We start from the raw sequence: 14,862 nt of genomic DNA on the forward strand, positions 1-14,862 counted from the left end.
TGTACCCCGCCCTGCCCTGTTGACTCTCTATTACTCCCTTATCTTTCCATATCTCAACTATGGTATTTGTGCTTGGGGCTCTACTACCCAAAATCACTTACATCCACTAATTACTCAACACAAAGCTGCTATTAGGACAATATCCAACTCTGGCCCCAGACATCACTCGGTACCCCTACTCAAATCTCTGAATATGTTAGACATTAAGTTACTGCACATTCTCTCATGTGTATTATACATATATAAAACACTAAACTATAATGCCAATCCTGATCTCAAAAGCTTCATAGAAGGTTGTAACAGAACCCATGAGCACCACACCAGAAATAAATACAGTTTTGATATTCCTAGAGTACGACTTAATCAAACTAGAAATGCTCTACAAATCAAGGGACCCAGAATGTGGAATGACCTTCCCACCCATGTTAAAGACTGTACCTCTCTCAACCAGTTTAAGATAAAAACTAAACACTACCTAATAAATTCCCTGTAACCTACCTTACCCCTCTATTGTCAACCCATGTCTGTTATTTTTTTTAATGAACACTGTTTGTCAACCTATTGTACTTGTGCTGCTTTTCAGTCATGTTCCCCATTTTTTTTGTTATCTATATTTGTATTTGTTCTCAACACATTTTATTCTTTATGCTCAATTAGTATTAAGTTCTAGATATTAATACTCTTCCTGCCCGAAACGCATTGCGTAATAGTGGCTTTAGGCATTGTATGTACTAGCTCTATCTATATATTGATCCATTAATGTAACATCACTTGTATGTATGTACCTTACCTGAATAAACTGAAAACTGAATAGAGGTTTACAAGTGGGTGAATGGACATAACAAAGGGGATATTAATAGGGTATTAAAAGTATCAACACAAGACAGAACACGAAACAATGGGTATAAATTGGATAAGTTTAGATTTAGGAAAGACTTGGGTAAATACTGGTTCAGTAACAGGGTTGTTGATTTGTGGAACCAATTGCCGCGTAACATTGTGGAGGTGGGGTCCCTCGATTGTTTCAAACGTGGGTTGGACAAGAATATGAGTGGGATTGGGTGGTTATAAATAGGAGCTGCCTCGTATGGGCCAATAGGCCCTCTGCAGTTGCCTTTGTTCTTATGTTCTTATATAATGATATTATAAACTATATTTATAATATAGTTAAAAGTTAGTTATAGTTATAGCTATATTTATAATTATATTATAAAGTTTATAATATAATGATTATATGAGGCCACCCAAGTGTGGGTGATATGACTGAAGTGTACAGATGGGAAGAATGGGCATTACATGTGGACATTGTAGTACATAACTGAGCACGTGACTTCTTGTTTCCCATAAAGTAGCCTATAAAACTGCTCTTGTACTCAGATAGTGTCAGGTGCTGCTGTCATCAGTTACTCTATTACTGACAAACGCCTGAAATATTACACAATTTAAATTTGGTTATTCTGCATTTAAATGATTGGCAATTATTGATTACTTATCCAGGCTGAACTTCTATTCTTTCAATCGAATTAATCATGTCACAGAACAGGCAACCAAGTAATCTCTTTGAAACTTTTGAGAATATTTGGCATTCAAGTGCAAAAAGTGATTTAGAATTTAAAGGATGTCAACAAGTAAATGGTGAATTACTCGACTGTAAAATACCAGAAGCCCGTGATACAGGATGCAGAAGGATGCCAAAGTTGAGTGAACATATAGTGAACAAAACAATACCGGATGTCCGTGTCGTAGAAAGGAAAAGATTTCTAAAATTAAAGTTGGATTTACTAGACAGTAAGATGCTAGATGCCTATGATATTGAAAACAAAAATCATGTTCAAGTAAATGAAGAATTACTTGAGTGTACGATACCAGAAGCCATTGAAATTAATCCTTCTAAGCGCAGATGCATCCGCTGTCCTTCGTCCAAAAATACGTACACTCCTTATACTTCTATCCAGTCCAAGCTTACTAAAAACTGCCCATTTTCGCTGGAAACCGGTTATATTCTTCAACCCTGTGATGAAAATGTCAATGTTTCTCAAGAATATTCACGTAATGTCATCAATGTTGCTTTGTCTGGCAACTCAAGTGAATCTTACCCAAGAAGTCATCGATATTCAATATATGACGAGAATGGATACAATGTAAGAGGTTACTACACTTCAGGATACTTCCCTCAGGAATGAAAACTGGTGCATGTTCCCTTGCTCTTACACGGATGCATGTTATTTTAATTTTAATCAACTTTCAACTTCAGAGTAGTAACTTCACAGGATATTTAATATATATTTTTACACACAAACTAAAATATTTGGTTAAACATGCAACGATAAAAGGTATGTAATTAATAATGTGTCTGTAGGACTGGTAATATGTTCTAAACAAATTAATAAATTTCTCGGAACAAACACACATTGTTTTCCTCTATTCATTATTTACCCTTTGCAATTCACAAATACCCTCGAAGGGAATTAAAATATTAAAAAAATAATAATGTTTATGGAAAACCGCAGTATATATATCTACAGTATAGCTACTTATTAGCTGAGAAAATATTAAAAAGAAACAAGTGAAAAGCATAAGCATACTAGCACACGGTATGTTGGTCAATTATAACAAGATAATTGAATACCCGCCCAAATTGATTCAGATATCGTTTAAAATTCTTAAAATTTGCTTAAACCTGTAAGCTGACGATGTTATGTTAATATGTACATAAGAACATAACATAAAAATATAGGTAACTGCAGGAGGCCTATTGGCCCATACTTGTTTGGCTGAACGTATAATGTTAAGCTCCTCTTTAGTAAATACAGAGATAAAATATTTATTAATAATACTACTCATCTCATCGTCGTTATCAGTTATCTGACCTGTCTGAGTTTTTAATGAATCTATCCTTTCCCTAATCTTTGTTCGATATAACTGAAAAACCTTCATGATTTTTCTTTGCTTGCACTGCTATGCAAATTTCAGTTTCTTTTTTTGCCCTCCTTATCTCTTTTTTAACATTTCTAACCAGATGGACGAATTCTTGTTCTAAACTGACTTCCGGATTATTAATCTTTTTGTACCAAGCTCTCTTTCTACCAATAAGGTTCTTCAGATCCTTTGGTATCCATTTCGGGTCATTATTATTCGATCTATTCAATTTATATGGTACACCACACATATGGTTCGGAAATAGGATTTCCAAACCCTGGTTTCCGAACATAAAAGATAGATTAAATATATAGATGCTCAAGGTATTGGGGGATGGTATATTAAGTTTGGTTAAGGAATGCTATACCAAAGGAAACAAAGAGTTAGTATAAATGGGGATAAGTCAGAGTGGGAAAATGTTGTACATGGACTGCCTCAAGGCTGTCTTGGGACCTCTGTTATTCATAATATATATAAATGATTTAGATTCAGGTATGAGCAGCGTTATTTGCAAATTTGCCGATGATACAAAATTCGGGAGGGAAATAAACACAAAAGACTAACTATTACTTTAAGAGGAACTAAATAGGATTTTGAAATGGTTAAAAGATTGTCAGATGCAGTTCAATGCTAATAATTGCAAGGTTTTGAGGCTAGGTAATGATAGAGTTAAGAGATACGACCTAGATAATGTTGAGATTGGAAAATTGGATTGCGAAAAGGACTCTGGAGTTATGATTGGTTGGAATTTAAAACCCAAAAATCCATGCATGAATGTTCGTAATAAGGCTAGTACGACACTGATTAGGCAACATTTCGTTCAGTTTTGGTCGCCGTTCTATAGAATGGATTTAAATTCACTAGAACGTGTCTAGCGTAGGATAAGAAATTAAGAAATGTTAACTGCAGAAGGCCTATTGACCCATACGAGGCAGCTTCTATTTATAACCACCCAATCCCACTCATATACATGTCCAACCCACGTTTGAAACAATAGAGGGACCCCACCACCACGTTACGAGATAATGCGTAACGTGGTGGATACACAAATCAACAACCCTGTTACCGAACCAGTATTTACCCAAGTTTTGCCTAAATATAAACTTATCCAATTTATACCCAATGTCTCGTGTTCTGCCTTGTGTTGATACTTTTAATACCAACTTGATATCTCCCTTTGTTATGTCTACTCATCCACGTGTAAACCTCTATCATGTCACCCCTAACTCTTCGCCTTTCCAGTGAATGCAATTTAAGCTTTGTTAATCTCTCTTCATATGAAAGATTTCTAATTTGGGGCATTAACTTTGTCATCCTACGCTGGACACGTTCAAGTGAATTTATATCCATTCTATAGTACGGCGACCAAAATTGAACTGCATAATCTAAATGGACCAGAGCAAGATATAGCTGAAGAACAACACCAGGTGACTTGTTACTAACGCTTCGATTAATAAATCCCTGTGTCCTATTTGCCAAATGATGACAAAGTTAATCCCCGAAAATAGAAATATGTCATATGAAGAAAGATTGACAAAGCTTAAATTACATTACACACAGAATTCACAATAGCGTGATATATCAAATGAACAAATCCACAACGGGTTCGAACTTACACTTGTGATGATCCCAGAAGCTGCCTTAGTCGATCGTGTCACGACAAAAACTGTAACTGGGAGTTCTACTGACCTCATTCGGATACGCAGCCACTCCGAGACAAGTTAAATATCTAAAGGCAGCGTCTGGGATAATCCCGAGCGTAGGTTCGAGCCGTCATCAAGGCTCTTGTTGATTTGTTCATTTTATTTATGTCAAGCTTTTGTGATTTCTGTGTGTTCTGTTGGAGGTGGGGTCCCACGATTGTTTCAAACGTGGGTTGGACATTTATGTGAGTGGGATTGGGTGGTTATAAATTGGAAATGTCTCGTATGGGCTAATAGGCCTTCTGCATTTGCCTTTGTTCTTATGTTCATCTATATCTTGCTCTAGTTAGGCATTTAGATTATGCAGTTCAGATTTGGTCGCTGCACTATAGAATGGATATAAATTTACTAGAACGGGTCTAACGGATGGCAAAGTTAATTTCCCTAGTGAAAAACGTTTCATATGAAGGAAGATTAACAAAGTTTAAATTGCATTCACTGGAAAGGTGAAGAGTTAGGGGTGACATGATAGAGGTTTACAAGAGGATGAATGGACATACCAAAGGGGATATTAATAGGATTATAAATGTATCAACACAAGACAGAACACGAAACAATTAGTATAAAGTTTTATGATACCAGGTAGCCGAAAAACGAGTCTCCCCTTTGAGAATTATTCTATCAAGCCTGACCTGACTAGGAGGTCGGAAATACAGACATGAAGATTCACATGTAAAAAAATAATTGGGTAAATTTTACACGGAGTTTAAGATTATGGGCAGTGAATAAGAAAACAGATAATTGACTGGTTAGGAGATGTGGATAATTTGCTGGAGGTGTGAGGCTCGCTTCTGTAGGGCTTTGACCTCACTTAAGCACCAAACATCGCAGCCGCGCTCCGTTCGAGCTCCCGTCAGAAACGAACCCCTAGTGATATATCTCCAAGAGAAGAGAAGTGTGCAGACGTGCCAGCTGTGGAACTGAGCTGGGAACGTTGTGGTCTCAAGTCCTGGACGGCGAGGAGTGCTTATTAAGCCGCCCAGAGATATTATCGTGGGCCGTTGGAGTGCCCTGACCAGGCTCTGTCAGAGGGAGGAGCGCCCTCGACCAGGCAATCTGTGGTAAGCACGATTTAAGCCAGTTCATAGTGATTGCTTGTAGTGTGCCCAGCGACAGTAGCAATGTTTATTGATAAGTTAGACATGTTTTGATAAGGCAGAAGGCCTAAAATAAGAGAGTGGAGAGGGAGGAACACGGAGCGACGTCCGTCCCCTCTGAGCGCTGGCAGGTGACTGAGAGCTCCCGACGGCGGAGGCCCCTCCCAGTGATGGAGTGAGGCCCGCCGGGTGAGGTGGAGCATGGACCGGCCCAAAACGGGGGAGTCCACTCTCACTGAATGTAGAGAGCAGATAGATGTTGGAGGCAGACATATTGTGTGGTTATTTTTTTTATGTGTTTAAGGGGAAACATTTTTATTGGAGTGTCAATAGGTTGCAGGTTTGTCTTTGGGGGAAGAAGTTGCTGAGAACTTCGAAGCCAGCACAGAGGGAGTAGTTGATGAGACTCCAAGGTAGTGGAGGAGAGGACCTCGAGCTGTGAGGAGAAGCAGTGAAGAGGAGTGTCACGTGCTTCTGTAGAAGTAGTGAAGCACCATTGTTGTTCAAGGAAACTTCATGGTAGCAGCCTGGAGGAGCTGCAGAGGATCCTGGTAGTTAAACCCGGAAGAACCTGAAGAGATCAGGGTAGTGAACTTATAGATGTGAAAGGGAGGTTCTAAATGATTACTTGTAGGGAGGTAATCGAGTGTTTGGTTGTCATTAGCGTGCAAGACGCAGTGAGAGGTGGGTGATTGTTTGCAATCTTATGTCAAGGAGTGTTTTATACTGAAGTATAGAGTTACAGTCGTAGGCTGGATTACCTACAGATGTATGTGTTCTAGGACTGATAGAGTGATCGATTAATCATTGTTGTGTATCAAGGAACATTTATACTGATATATATCATGATAACCACCTACAAAATTCTCAGGGGAATTGACAGGGTGGACAAAGACAAACTCTTCAGCACGGGTGGGACACGAACAAGGGGACACAGGTGGAAACTTAGTACCCAGTTGAGCCACAGAGACGTTAGAAAGAATTTTTTCAGTGTCAGAGTAGTTAATAAATGGAATGCACTAGGAAGTGATGTGGTGGAGGCTGACTCCATACACAGTTTCAAATGTAGATATGATAGAGCCCAGTAGGCTCAGGAATCTGTACACCAGTTGATTGACAGTTGAGAGGCGGGACCAAAGAGCCAAAGCTCAACCCCCGCAAGCACAATTAGGTGAGTATATACGTTATTGCATTCATACGCTGATTTTCCTTGTACATGTTTATAGATATATATTCTCTTGCTGATAGTGCAACATTGTATTATAAGATCTGATCTACTTGAGGAGGTTGATAGTATCAGGTGGTGAATCAGAAGATAGGTTACCACTGAATAAGCAGAGGATAGAGTTCTGATGGTGTTGGAGTGCAACCTAACTGAAATAATATAGAGTGTAGGATTCCTTATTATTATTATTATTATATGTGCATGTATTGTATATGTACTGTGTCCAGTAAATGTATTCAAATTTGCCCTTGTCCTAGTGAGGCTTCCCAGCAAATAGTAAAGAAGGAGAGAGAGAGAAAGAACCAAGAACCACCTCTGTGGACAGGGTAGGACGGAAAACTAGTAAGTCAAAAGGGATTGAGGAGATCATAAGAACAAAGGTAACTGCAGAAGGCCTATTGGCCCATACGAGGCAGCTCCTATTTATAACCACCCAATCCAATTCATATACATGTCCAACCCGTGCTTGAAACAATCGAGGGACCCCACCTCCACAATGTTACGCGGCAATTGGTTCCACAAATCCACAACCCTGTTACCTAACCAGTATTTACCCAAGTCATTCCTAAATCTAAACTTATCTAATTTATACCCATTGTTTCGTGTTCTGTCTTGTGTTGATACTTTTAATACCCTATTAATATCCCCTTTGTTATGTCCATTCACCCACTTGTAAACCTTTATCATGTCACCCCTAACTCTTCGCCTTTCCAGTGAATGCAACTTAAGCTTTGTTAACCTTTCTTCGTATGAAAGATTTCTAATTTGGGGAATTAACTTAGTCATCCTACGCTAGACACGTTCAAGTGAATTTATATCCATTCTATAATATGGCGACCAAAACTGAACTGCATAATCTAAATGGGGCCTAACTAGAGCAAGATATAGCTTGAGAACCACACCAGGTGTCTTGTTACTAACGCTTCGATTAATAAAACCCAGTGTCCTATTCGCATTATTACGAACGCACTGATCCTTTTGTTTTAAATTCTTACTAATCATAACTCCCAGATCCCTTTCGCAATCCGTCTCAAAAGCGACCAAATCTGAACTGCATAATCTAAACTAGAGCAAGATATAGATGAACATGATGACCAGACCACACTAGAAATTGAAGAGACGACGACGTTTCGGTCCGTCCTGGACCATTCTCAAGTCGATTGTGATGAGGACAGATTGATTGATTGATGAAGATTAAGCCACCCAAAAGGTGGCACGGGCATGAATAGCCCGTAAGTGGTGGCCCTTTTAAGCCATTACCAGTATCAAGAGCTGATACTGGAGATCTGTGGATCTCCAGTATCGTCACCCTCGTCATGCAGGGTGCGAATGCACCCTGCATGACGAGAGATGTCTCCCATATGAATGTGTTAAGATGAAAATGAAGCAACCCAAAAGGTGGCACGGGCATAAATAGCCCGTAAGTGGTGGCCATTTTAAGGCATTACCAGTATCAGCTCCTGATACTGGAGATCTGTGGAGGTGCGAATGCACCCTGCATGACGGGAGATGTCTCCCTTGTGAATGTGTTAAGATGAAGATGAAGCTACCCAAAAGGTGGCACAGGCATGAATAGCTCGTAAGTGGTGGCCCTTTTGAGCCATCACCAGTATCAATAGATGATACTGGAGATCTGTGGAGGTGCGACTGCACCCTGCGTGACGGGAGATGTCTCCCGGACCAAATGGTGTGGATGAGGACAGGTAGGGACAGGAATTAAATAGGCAAGAGAGAGCTGAGGAGGAAAGTCAGGTGTAGGGGATAGTAGTAATGAGAACTGCAGCAGGCCTATTGGCCCATACGAGGCAGCTCCTATTATAACCACCGAAGGAGATGGTAATAGGAATGAGAAGAGGATAGCAAGGGAGCGTAGAAGACAATGAACAGAAAAAGGGAGAAGAGAGAAAGAAAGGGAAAGAGAAAGAAATAAATGGAAGGGGGAAAGCTTATGTTAAGTCACGTTTGTTAGAAAGATTAGAGCATTTGAGTATATACTGTGAAAGGGAAGAGTCCACAGCAACAAAGCCAGGACTCAAGTTCATGTTGGGTACATTGTTAATAAGAGCCGATTCTACAAGACGGCGTCTGTGTTGAGTAGAGGCAGGAAAGATTATTTTGGAGGAAGACCAATCAATGGGATGATTAGAAACCCTCACATGGCAGAAGAGAGCATTGTTAGTGTCTGCAGACATAACACTTCTCTTGTGTTCTTTAAGTCTGTCATTCAGTGTACGGCCAGTTTCGCCAAAGTATTGGAGAGGACAAGATGAACAGGAAATAGAGTAGACACCAGCAGCATTAGAAGCAGGAGGAGCAGTGTGAACTAGATTGCTACGAAGTGTGTTAGTTTGTCGAAAGGCGAGTTTAATGTCAAGAGGACGAAAGGTATTGGTAAAAGTTTTGAGTTCAGATATGAAGGGAAGGCATATACAGTGCTACTAGTGTTGGAAGCAGGTTTAGGATGAAAGAAATTTCGTTTAGCTTGAGAGTGGGCACAGTAGAGAGTGAGCCATATTTTGGAGCCAACTTCGGGCGCTCTGCATGTATTCGCGGTTTGAAACTATTTCATTTTATACCGAAAATATGCCAATTACTGAGAGCGGCGATGGGTCACATTTTGCCCAAACCCCCCCCCCCCCCCCCGCCCTGAAGTTTTCAAAATATCCCAAACATCCCAAATTCGACCCTTGAGCTATATTTTGGAGCAAAATTCTGGCTCTCTGAACGTTTTCGCAGTTTGAAATTTCGACTTTTTATACCGAAAATATGCCAATTACTGAGAGCCGCGATGGATCACATTTTGCCCAAACTCCCCTGCAGTTTTTAAAATATTCGAAACATCCCAAATTCGACGCTTGAGCCATATTTTGGAGCAAAATTCTGGCTCTCTGCACATATTCGCAGTTTGAAATTACGACTTTTTATACCGAAAATATGATAATTACTGAGAGCGGCGATGGATCACATTTTACCAAAACCCTCCCTGCAGTTTTCAAAATATCCCAAACATCCCAAATTCGACCCCTTGAGCCATATTTTAGAACCAAATTCTGGCTCTCTGCACATATTCGCAGGTTGAAATTACGTCATTTTATACCGAAAATATGCCAATTACTGAAAGCTGCGATGGGTCACATTTTGCCCCCCCCCCCTGCAGTTTTCAAAATATCCCAAACATCCCAAATTCGACCCTTGAGCCATATTTTGGAGCCAAATTCTGACTCTCTGCACATTTTCGCAGGTTGAAATTACGACATTTTATACTGAAAATATTCCAGTTACTGAAAGCAGCGATGGGTCACATTTTGCCCTAACCCTCCCTGCAGTTTTCAAAATATCCCAAATATCCCAAATTCGACCCTTGAGCCATATTTTGGAGCCAAATTCTGGCTCTCTGCACATATTCGCCGGTTGAAATTACGACATTTTATACCGAAAATATGCCAATTACTGAAAGCAGCGATGGTTCACATTTTGCCCCCCCCCCTTGCAATTTTCAAAATATACCAAAAAACCCAAATTCGACCCTTGAGCTATATTTTGGAGCAAAATTCTGGCTCTCTGAACGTTTTCGCAGTTTGAAATTTCGAATTTTTATACCGAAAATATGCCAATTACTGAAAGCTGCGATGGGTCATAATTTACCAAAACCCTCCTTGCAGTTTTCAAAATATCTCAAACATCCCAAATTCGACCCCTTGAGCCATATTTTAGAGCCAAATTCTGGCTCTCTGCACATATTCGCAGGTTGAAATTACGTCATTTTATACCGAAAATATGCCAATTACTGAAAGCTGCGATGGGTCATATTTTGCCCAAACCCTATTCTGCAGTTTTCAAAATATCCCAAACATCCCAAAATCGACGCTTGAGCCATATTTTGGAGCTAAATTCTGGCTCTCTGCACGTATTCGCAGGTTGAAATTACGTCATTTTATACCGAAAATATGCCAATTACTGAAAGCGGCGATGGATCACATTCTGCCCAAACCCTCTCTGCAATTTTTAATATATCCCAAACATCTCAAATTCGACCCTTGATAATTATTTTGGAGCCAAATTCTGGCTCACTGCACGTATTTGCAATTTGAAATTACTACTTTTTATACTGAAAATATGACAAGTACTGAGTGCAGCGATGGGTCATATTTTGCCCAAACCCTTCCTGCAGTTTTGAAAATATCCCAAACATCCCAAATTCGATCGTTGAACCATATTTTGGAGCCAAATTCTGGCTCTCTGCACATATTCGCAGGTTGAAGTTATTTCATTTTATACCGAAAATATGTCAATTACTGAGAGCGGCGATGGGTCACATTTTGCCCAAACTCCCCTGCAGTTTTCAAAATATCCCAAACATCCCAAATTCGACCATTGAGCCTTATTTTGGAGCCAAATCCTGGTTCTCTCCACGTATTCGCAATTTGAAATTACGACTTTTTATACCGAAAATGTGCCAATTACTGAGAGCGGCGATGGATCACAATTTACCCAAACCCTCCCTGCAGTTTTCAAAATATCCCAAACATCCAAAATTTGACCCTTGAGCCTTATTTTTGAGTCAAAATCTGGCTCTCTGCACATATTCGCCGTTTGAAATTACGACATTTTATACCGAAAATATGCCAATTACTGAAAGCAGCGATGGGTTACATTTTGCCCCCCCCCCCCCGCAATTTTTCAAAATATATACTAAAAATCCCAAATTCGACGCTTAAACCATATTTTGGAGCCAAATTCTGGCTCTCTGCATGTATTCGCGAATTGAAACTATTTCATTTTATACCGAAAATATGTCAATTACTGAGAGCGGCGATGGGTCACATTTTGCCCAAACTCCCCTGCACTTTTCAAAATATCCCAAACATCCCAAACTCGACGCTTGAGCCATATTTTAGAGCCAAATTCTGGCTCTCTGCACGTATTCGCAGTTTGAAATTCCGACTTTTTATACCGAAAATATGCTAATTACTTAGTGCGGCGATAGATCACATTTTGCACAAACCTTCCCTGCAGTTTTCAAAACATCCCAAACATCCCAAATTCGACCCTTGAGCCATATTTTGGAGCCAAATAGTTGCTCTCTGGACATATACGCAGTTTGAAATTACGACTTTTTAAACCGAAAATATGCCAATTACTGAAAGTGGCGATGGATCACATTTTGTCCAAACACTGCATGCAGTTTTCAAAATATCAAAAACATCCTAAATTCAAAGCTTGAGCCATATATGGAGCCAAATTCTGGTTCTCTACACGTATTCGCAGTTTGTAATTGCGACTTTTTATACCGAAAATATGCCAATTACTGAGAGCAGCGATGGATCACATTTTGCCCAAACCCTCCCTGCAGTTTTTAAAATATCCCAAACATCCCAAATTCGACCCTTGAGCCATATTTTGGAGCCAAGTTCTGGCTCTCTGCACGTATTCGCAGTTTGAAATTACGACCTTTTATACCGAAAATATGCCATTTACTGAAAGCAGCGATGTGTCACATTTTGCCAAACTCCCCCTGCAGTTCTCAAAATATCCCAAACATCCCAAATTCTACGCTTAAGTCATATTTTGGAGCCAAGTTCTGGCTCTCTGCACGTATTCGCAGTTTGTAATTGCGACTTTTTATACCGAAAATATGCCAATTACTGAGAGCAGCGATGGATCACATTTTACCTAAACCCTCCCTGCAGTTTTCAAAATATCCCAAACATCCAAAATTCGACCCCTTGAGCCTTATTGTTGAGTCAAATTCTTGCTCTCTGAACATATTCGCCGTTTGAAATTACGACATTTTATACCGAAAATATGCCAATTACTGAAAGCAGCGATGGGTTACATTTTGCCCCCCCCCTGCAATTTTTCAAAATATATACTAAAAATCCCAAATTCGACGCTTGAACCATATTTTGGAGCCAAATTCGGGCTCTCTGCATGTATTCGCGAATTGAAACTATTTCATTTTATATTGAAAATATGCCAATTACTGAGAGTGGCGATGGATCACATTTTGCCCAAACCCCCCTGCAGTTTTCAAAATATCCCAAACATCCCAAATTCGACCCTTGAGCCATATTTTGGAGCCAAATAGTTGCTCTCTGCACATATACGCAGTTTGAAATTACGACTTTTTATACCGAAATATGCCAATTACTGAAAGCGGCGATGGATCACATTCTGCCCAAACCCTCTCTGCAATTTTTAAAATATCCCAAACATTTCAAATTCGACCCTTGATAATTATTTTGGAGCCAAATTCTGGCTCACTGCACGTATTCGCAGTGTGAAATTACGAATTTTTATTCCAAAAATATGCCAATTACTGAGAGCAGCGATGTATCACATTTTGCCCAAACCCTCCCTGCAGTTTTTAAAATATCCCAAACATCCCAAATTCGCCCCTTGAGCCATATTTTGGAGACAAATTATGGCTCCCTGCACATATTCGCAGTTTGAAATTACGAATCTTTATACCGAAAATATGTCAATTACTGAGCGCGGCGATGGGTCACATTTCACCGAAACCCCCCTGCAGTTTTGAAAATATCCCAAACATCCCAAATTCGACAATTGAGCTATATATTGGAACCAAATTCTGGCTCTCTGAACGTATTCGCAGTTTGAAATTATGAATTTTTATACCAACATACGCCAATTACTGAGAGCGGCGATGGGTCACATTTTGCCCCCCCCCCCCTCCTCCCCCGCATTTTGCAAAATATCCCAAACATCCGAATTTCGACCCTTGAGCCATATTATGGAGCCAAATTTTGTCTTTCTGCACGCATTCGCTGTTTGAAATTTCGAATTTTTATTCCAAAATAATGCCAATTACATTAAGCGGCGATGGATCACATTTTGCCCAAACCCTACTTGCAGTTTTCAAAATATCCCAAACATCCCAAATTCGACCCTTGATCCATATTTTGGAGCCAAATTCTGGCTCTCTGCATGTATTCGGAGTTTGAAATTACGACTTTTTATACCGAAAAAATGCCAATTACTGAAAGCGGCGATGTATCATATTTTGCCCAAACCCTCCATGCAGTTTTTAAAATATCCCAAACATCTCAAATTCGACTCTTGATAATTATTTTGGAGCCAAATTCTGGCTCACTGCACGTATTCGCAGTGTGAAATTACGAATTTTATACTGAAAATATGCCAATTACTGAGAGCAGCGATGGAACATATTTTGCCCAAACCCTCCCTGCAGTTTTTAAAATATCCCAAACATCCCAAATTTGACCCTTGAGCCATATTTTGGAGCCAAATTCTGACTCTCTGCACATATTCGCTGGTTGAAATTACGACATTTTATACTGAAAATATGCCAATTACTGAAAGCAGCGATGGGTCACATTTTGCCCAGTCTCCCCCTGCAGTTTTCAAAATATCCCAAACATCCCAAATTTGACCCTTGAGCTATATTTAGGAGCCAAATTCTGGCTCTCTGCACGTATTCGCAGTTTGAAATTACGTCATTTTATACCGAAAATATGCCAATTACTAAGAGCATCGATGGATCACATTTTGCCCAAACCCTCCCTGCAGCTTTCAAAATATCCCAAACATCCCAAGTTCGAGGCTTGAGCCATATTTTGGAGCAAAATTCGGGCTCTCTGCACGTATTTGCAGTTTGAAATTATTTTATTTTATACAAAAAATATGCCAATTTCTGAGAGCGGCGAAGGGTGACATTTTGCCCAAACCCCCCTGCAGTTTTCAAAATATCCCAAACATCCCAAATTCGACCCTTGAGCTATATTTTGGAGCCAAATTCTGGCTCTGAGCACGTATTCGCAGTTTGAAATTACGTCATTTTATACCGAAAATATGTCAATTACTGAGAGCGGCGATGGGTCACATTTTACCTAAACCCCCCTGCAGTTTTGAAAATATCCCAAACATCCCAAATTCG

Source organism: Procambarus clarkii, chromosome 45 (genome assembly GCF_040958095.1).
Source record: "Procambarus clarkii isolate CNS0578487 chromosome 45, FALCON_Pclarkii_2.0, whole genome shotgun sequence".
Taxonomy (NCBI): Eukaryota; Metazoa; Arthropoda; class Malacostraca; order Decapoda; family Cambaridae; genus Procambarus; species Procambarus clarkii.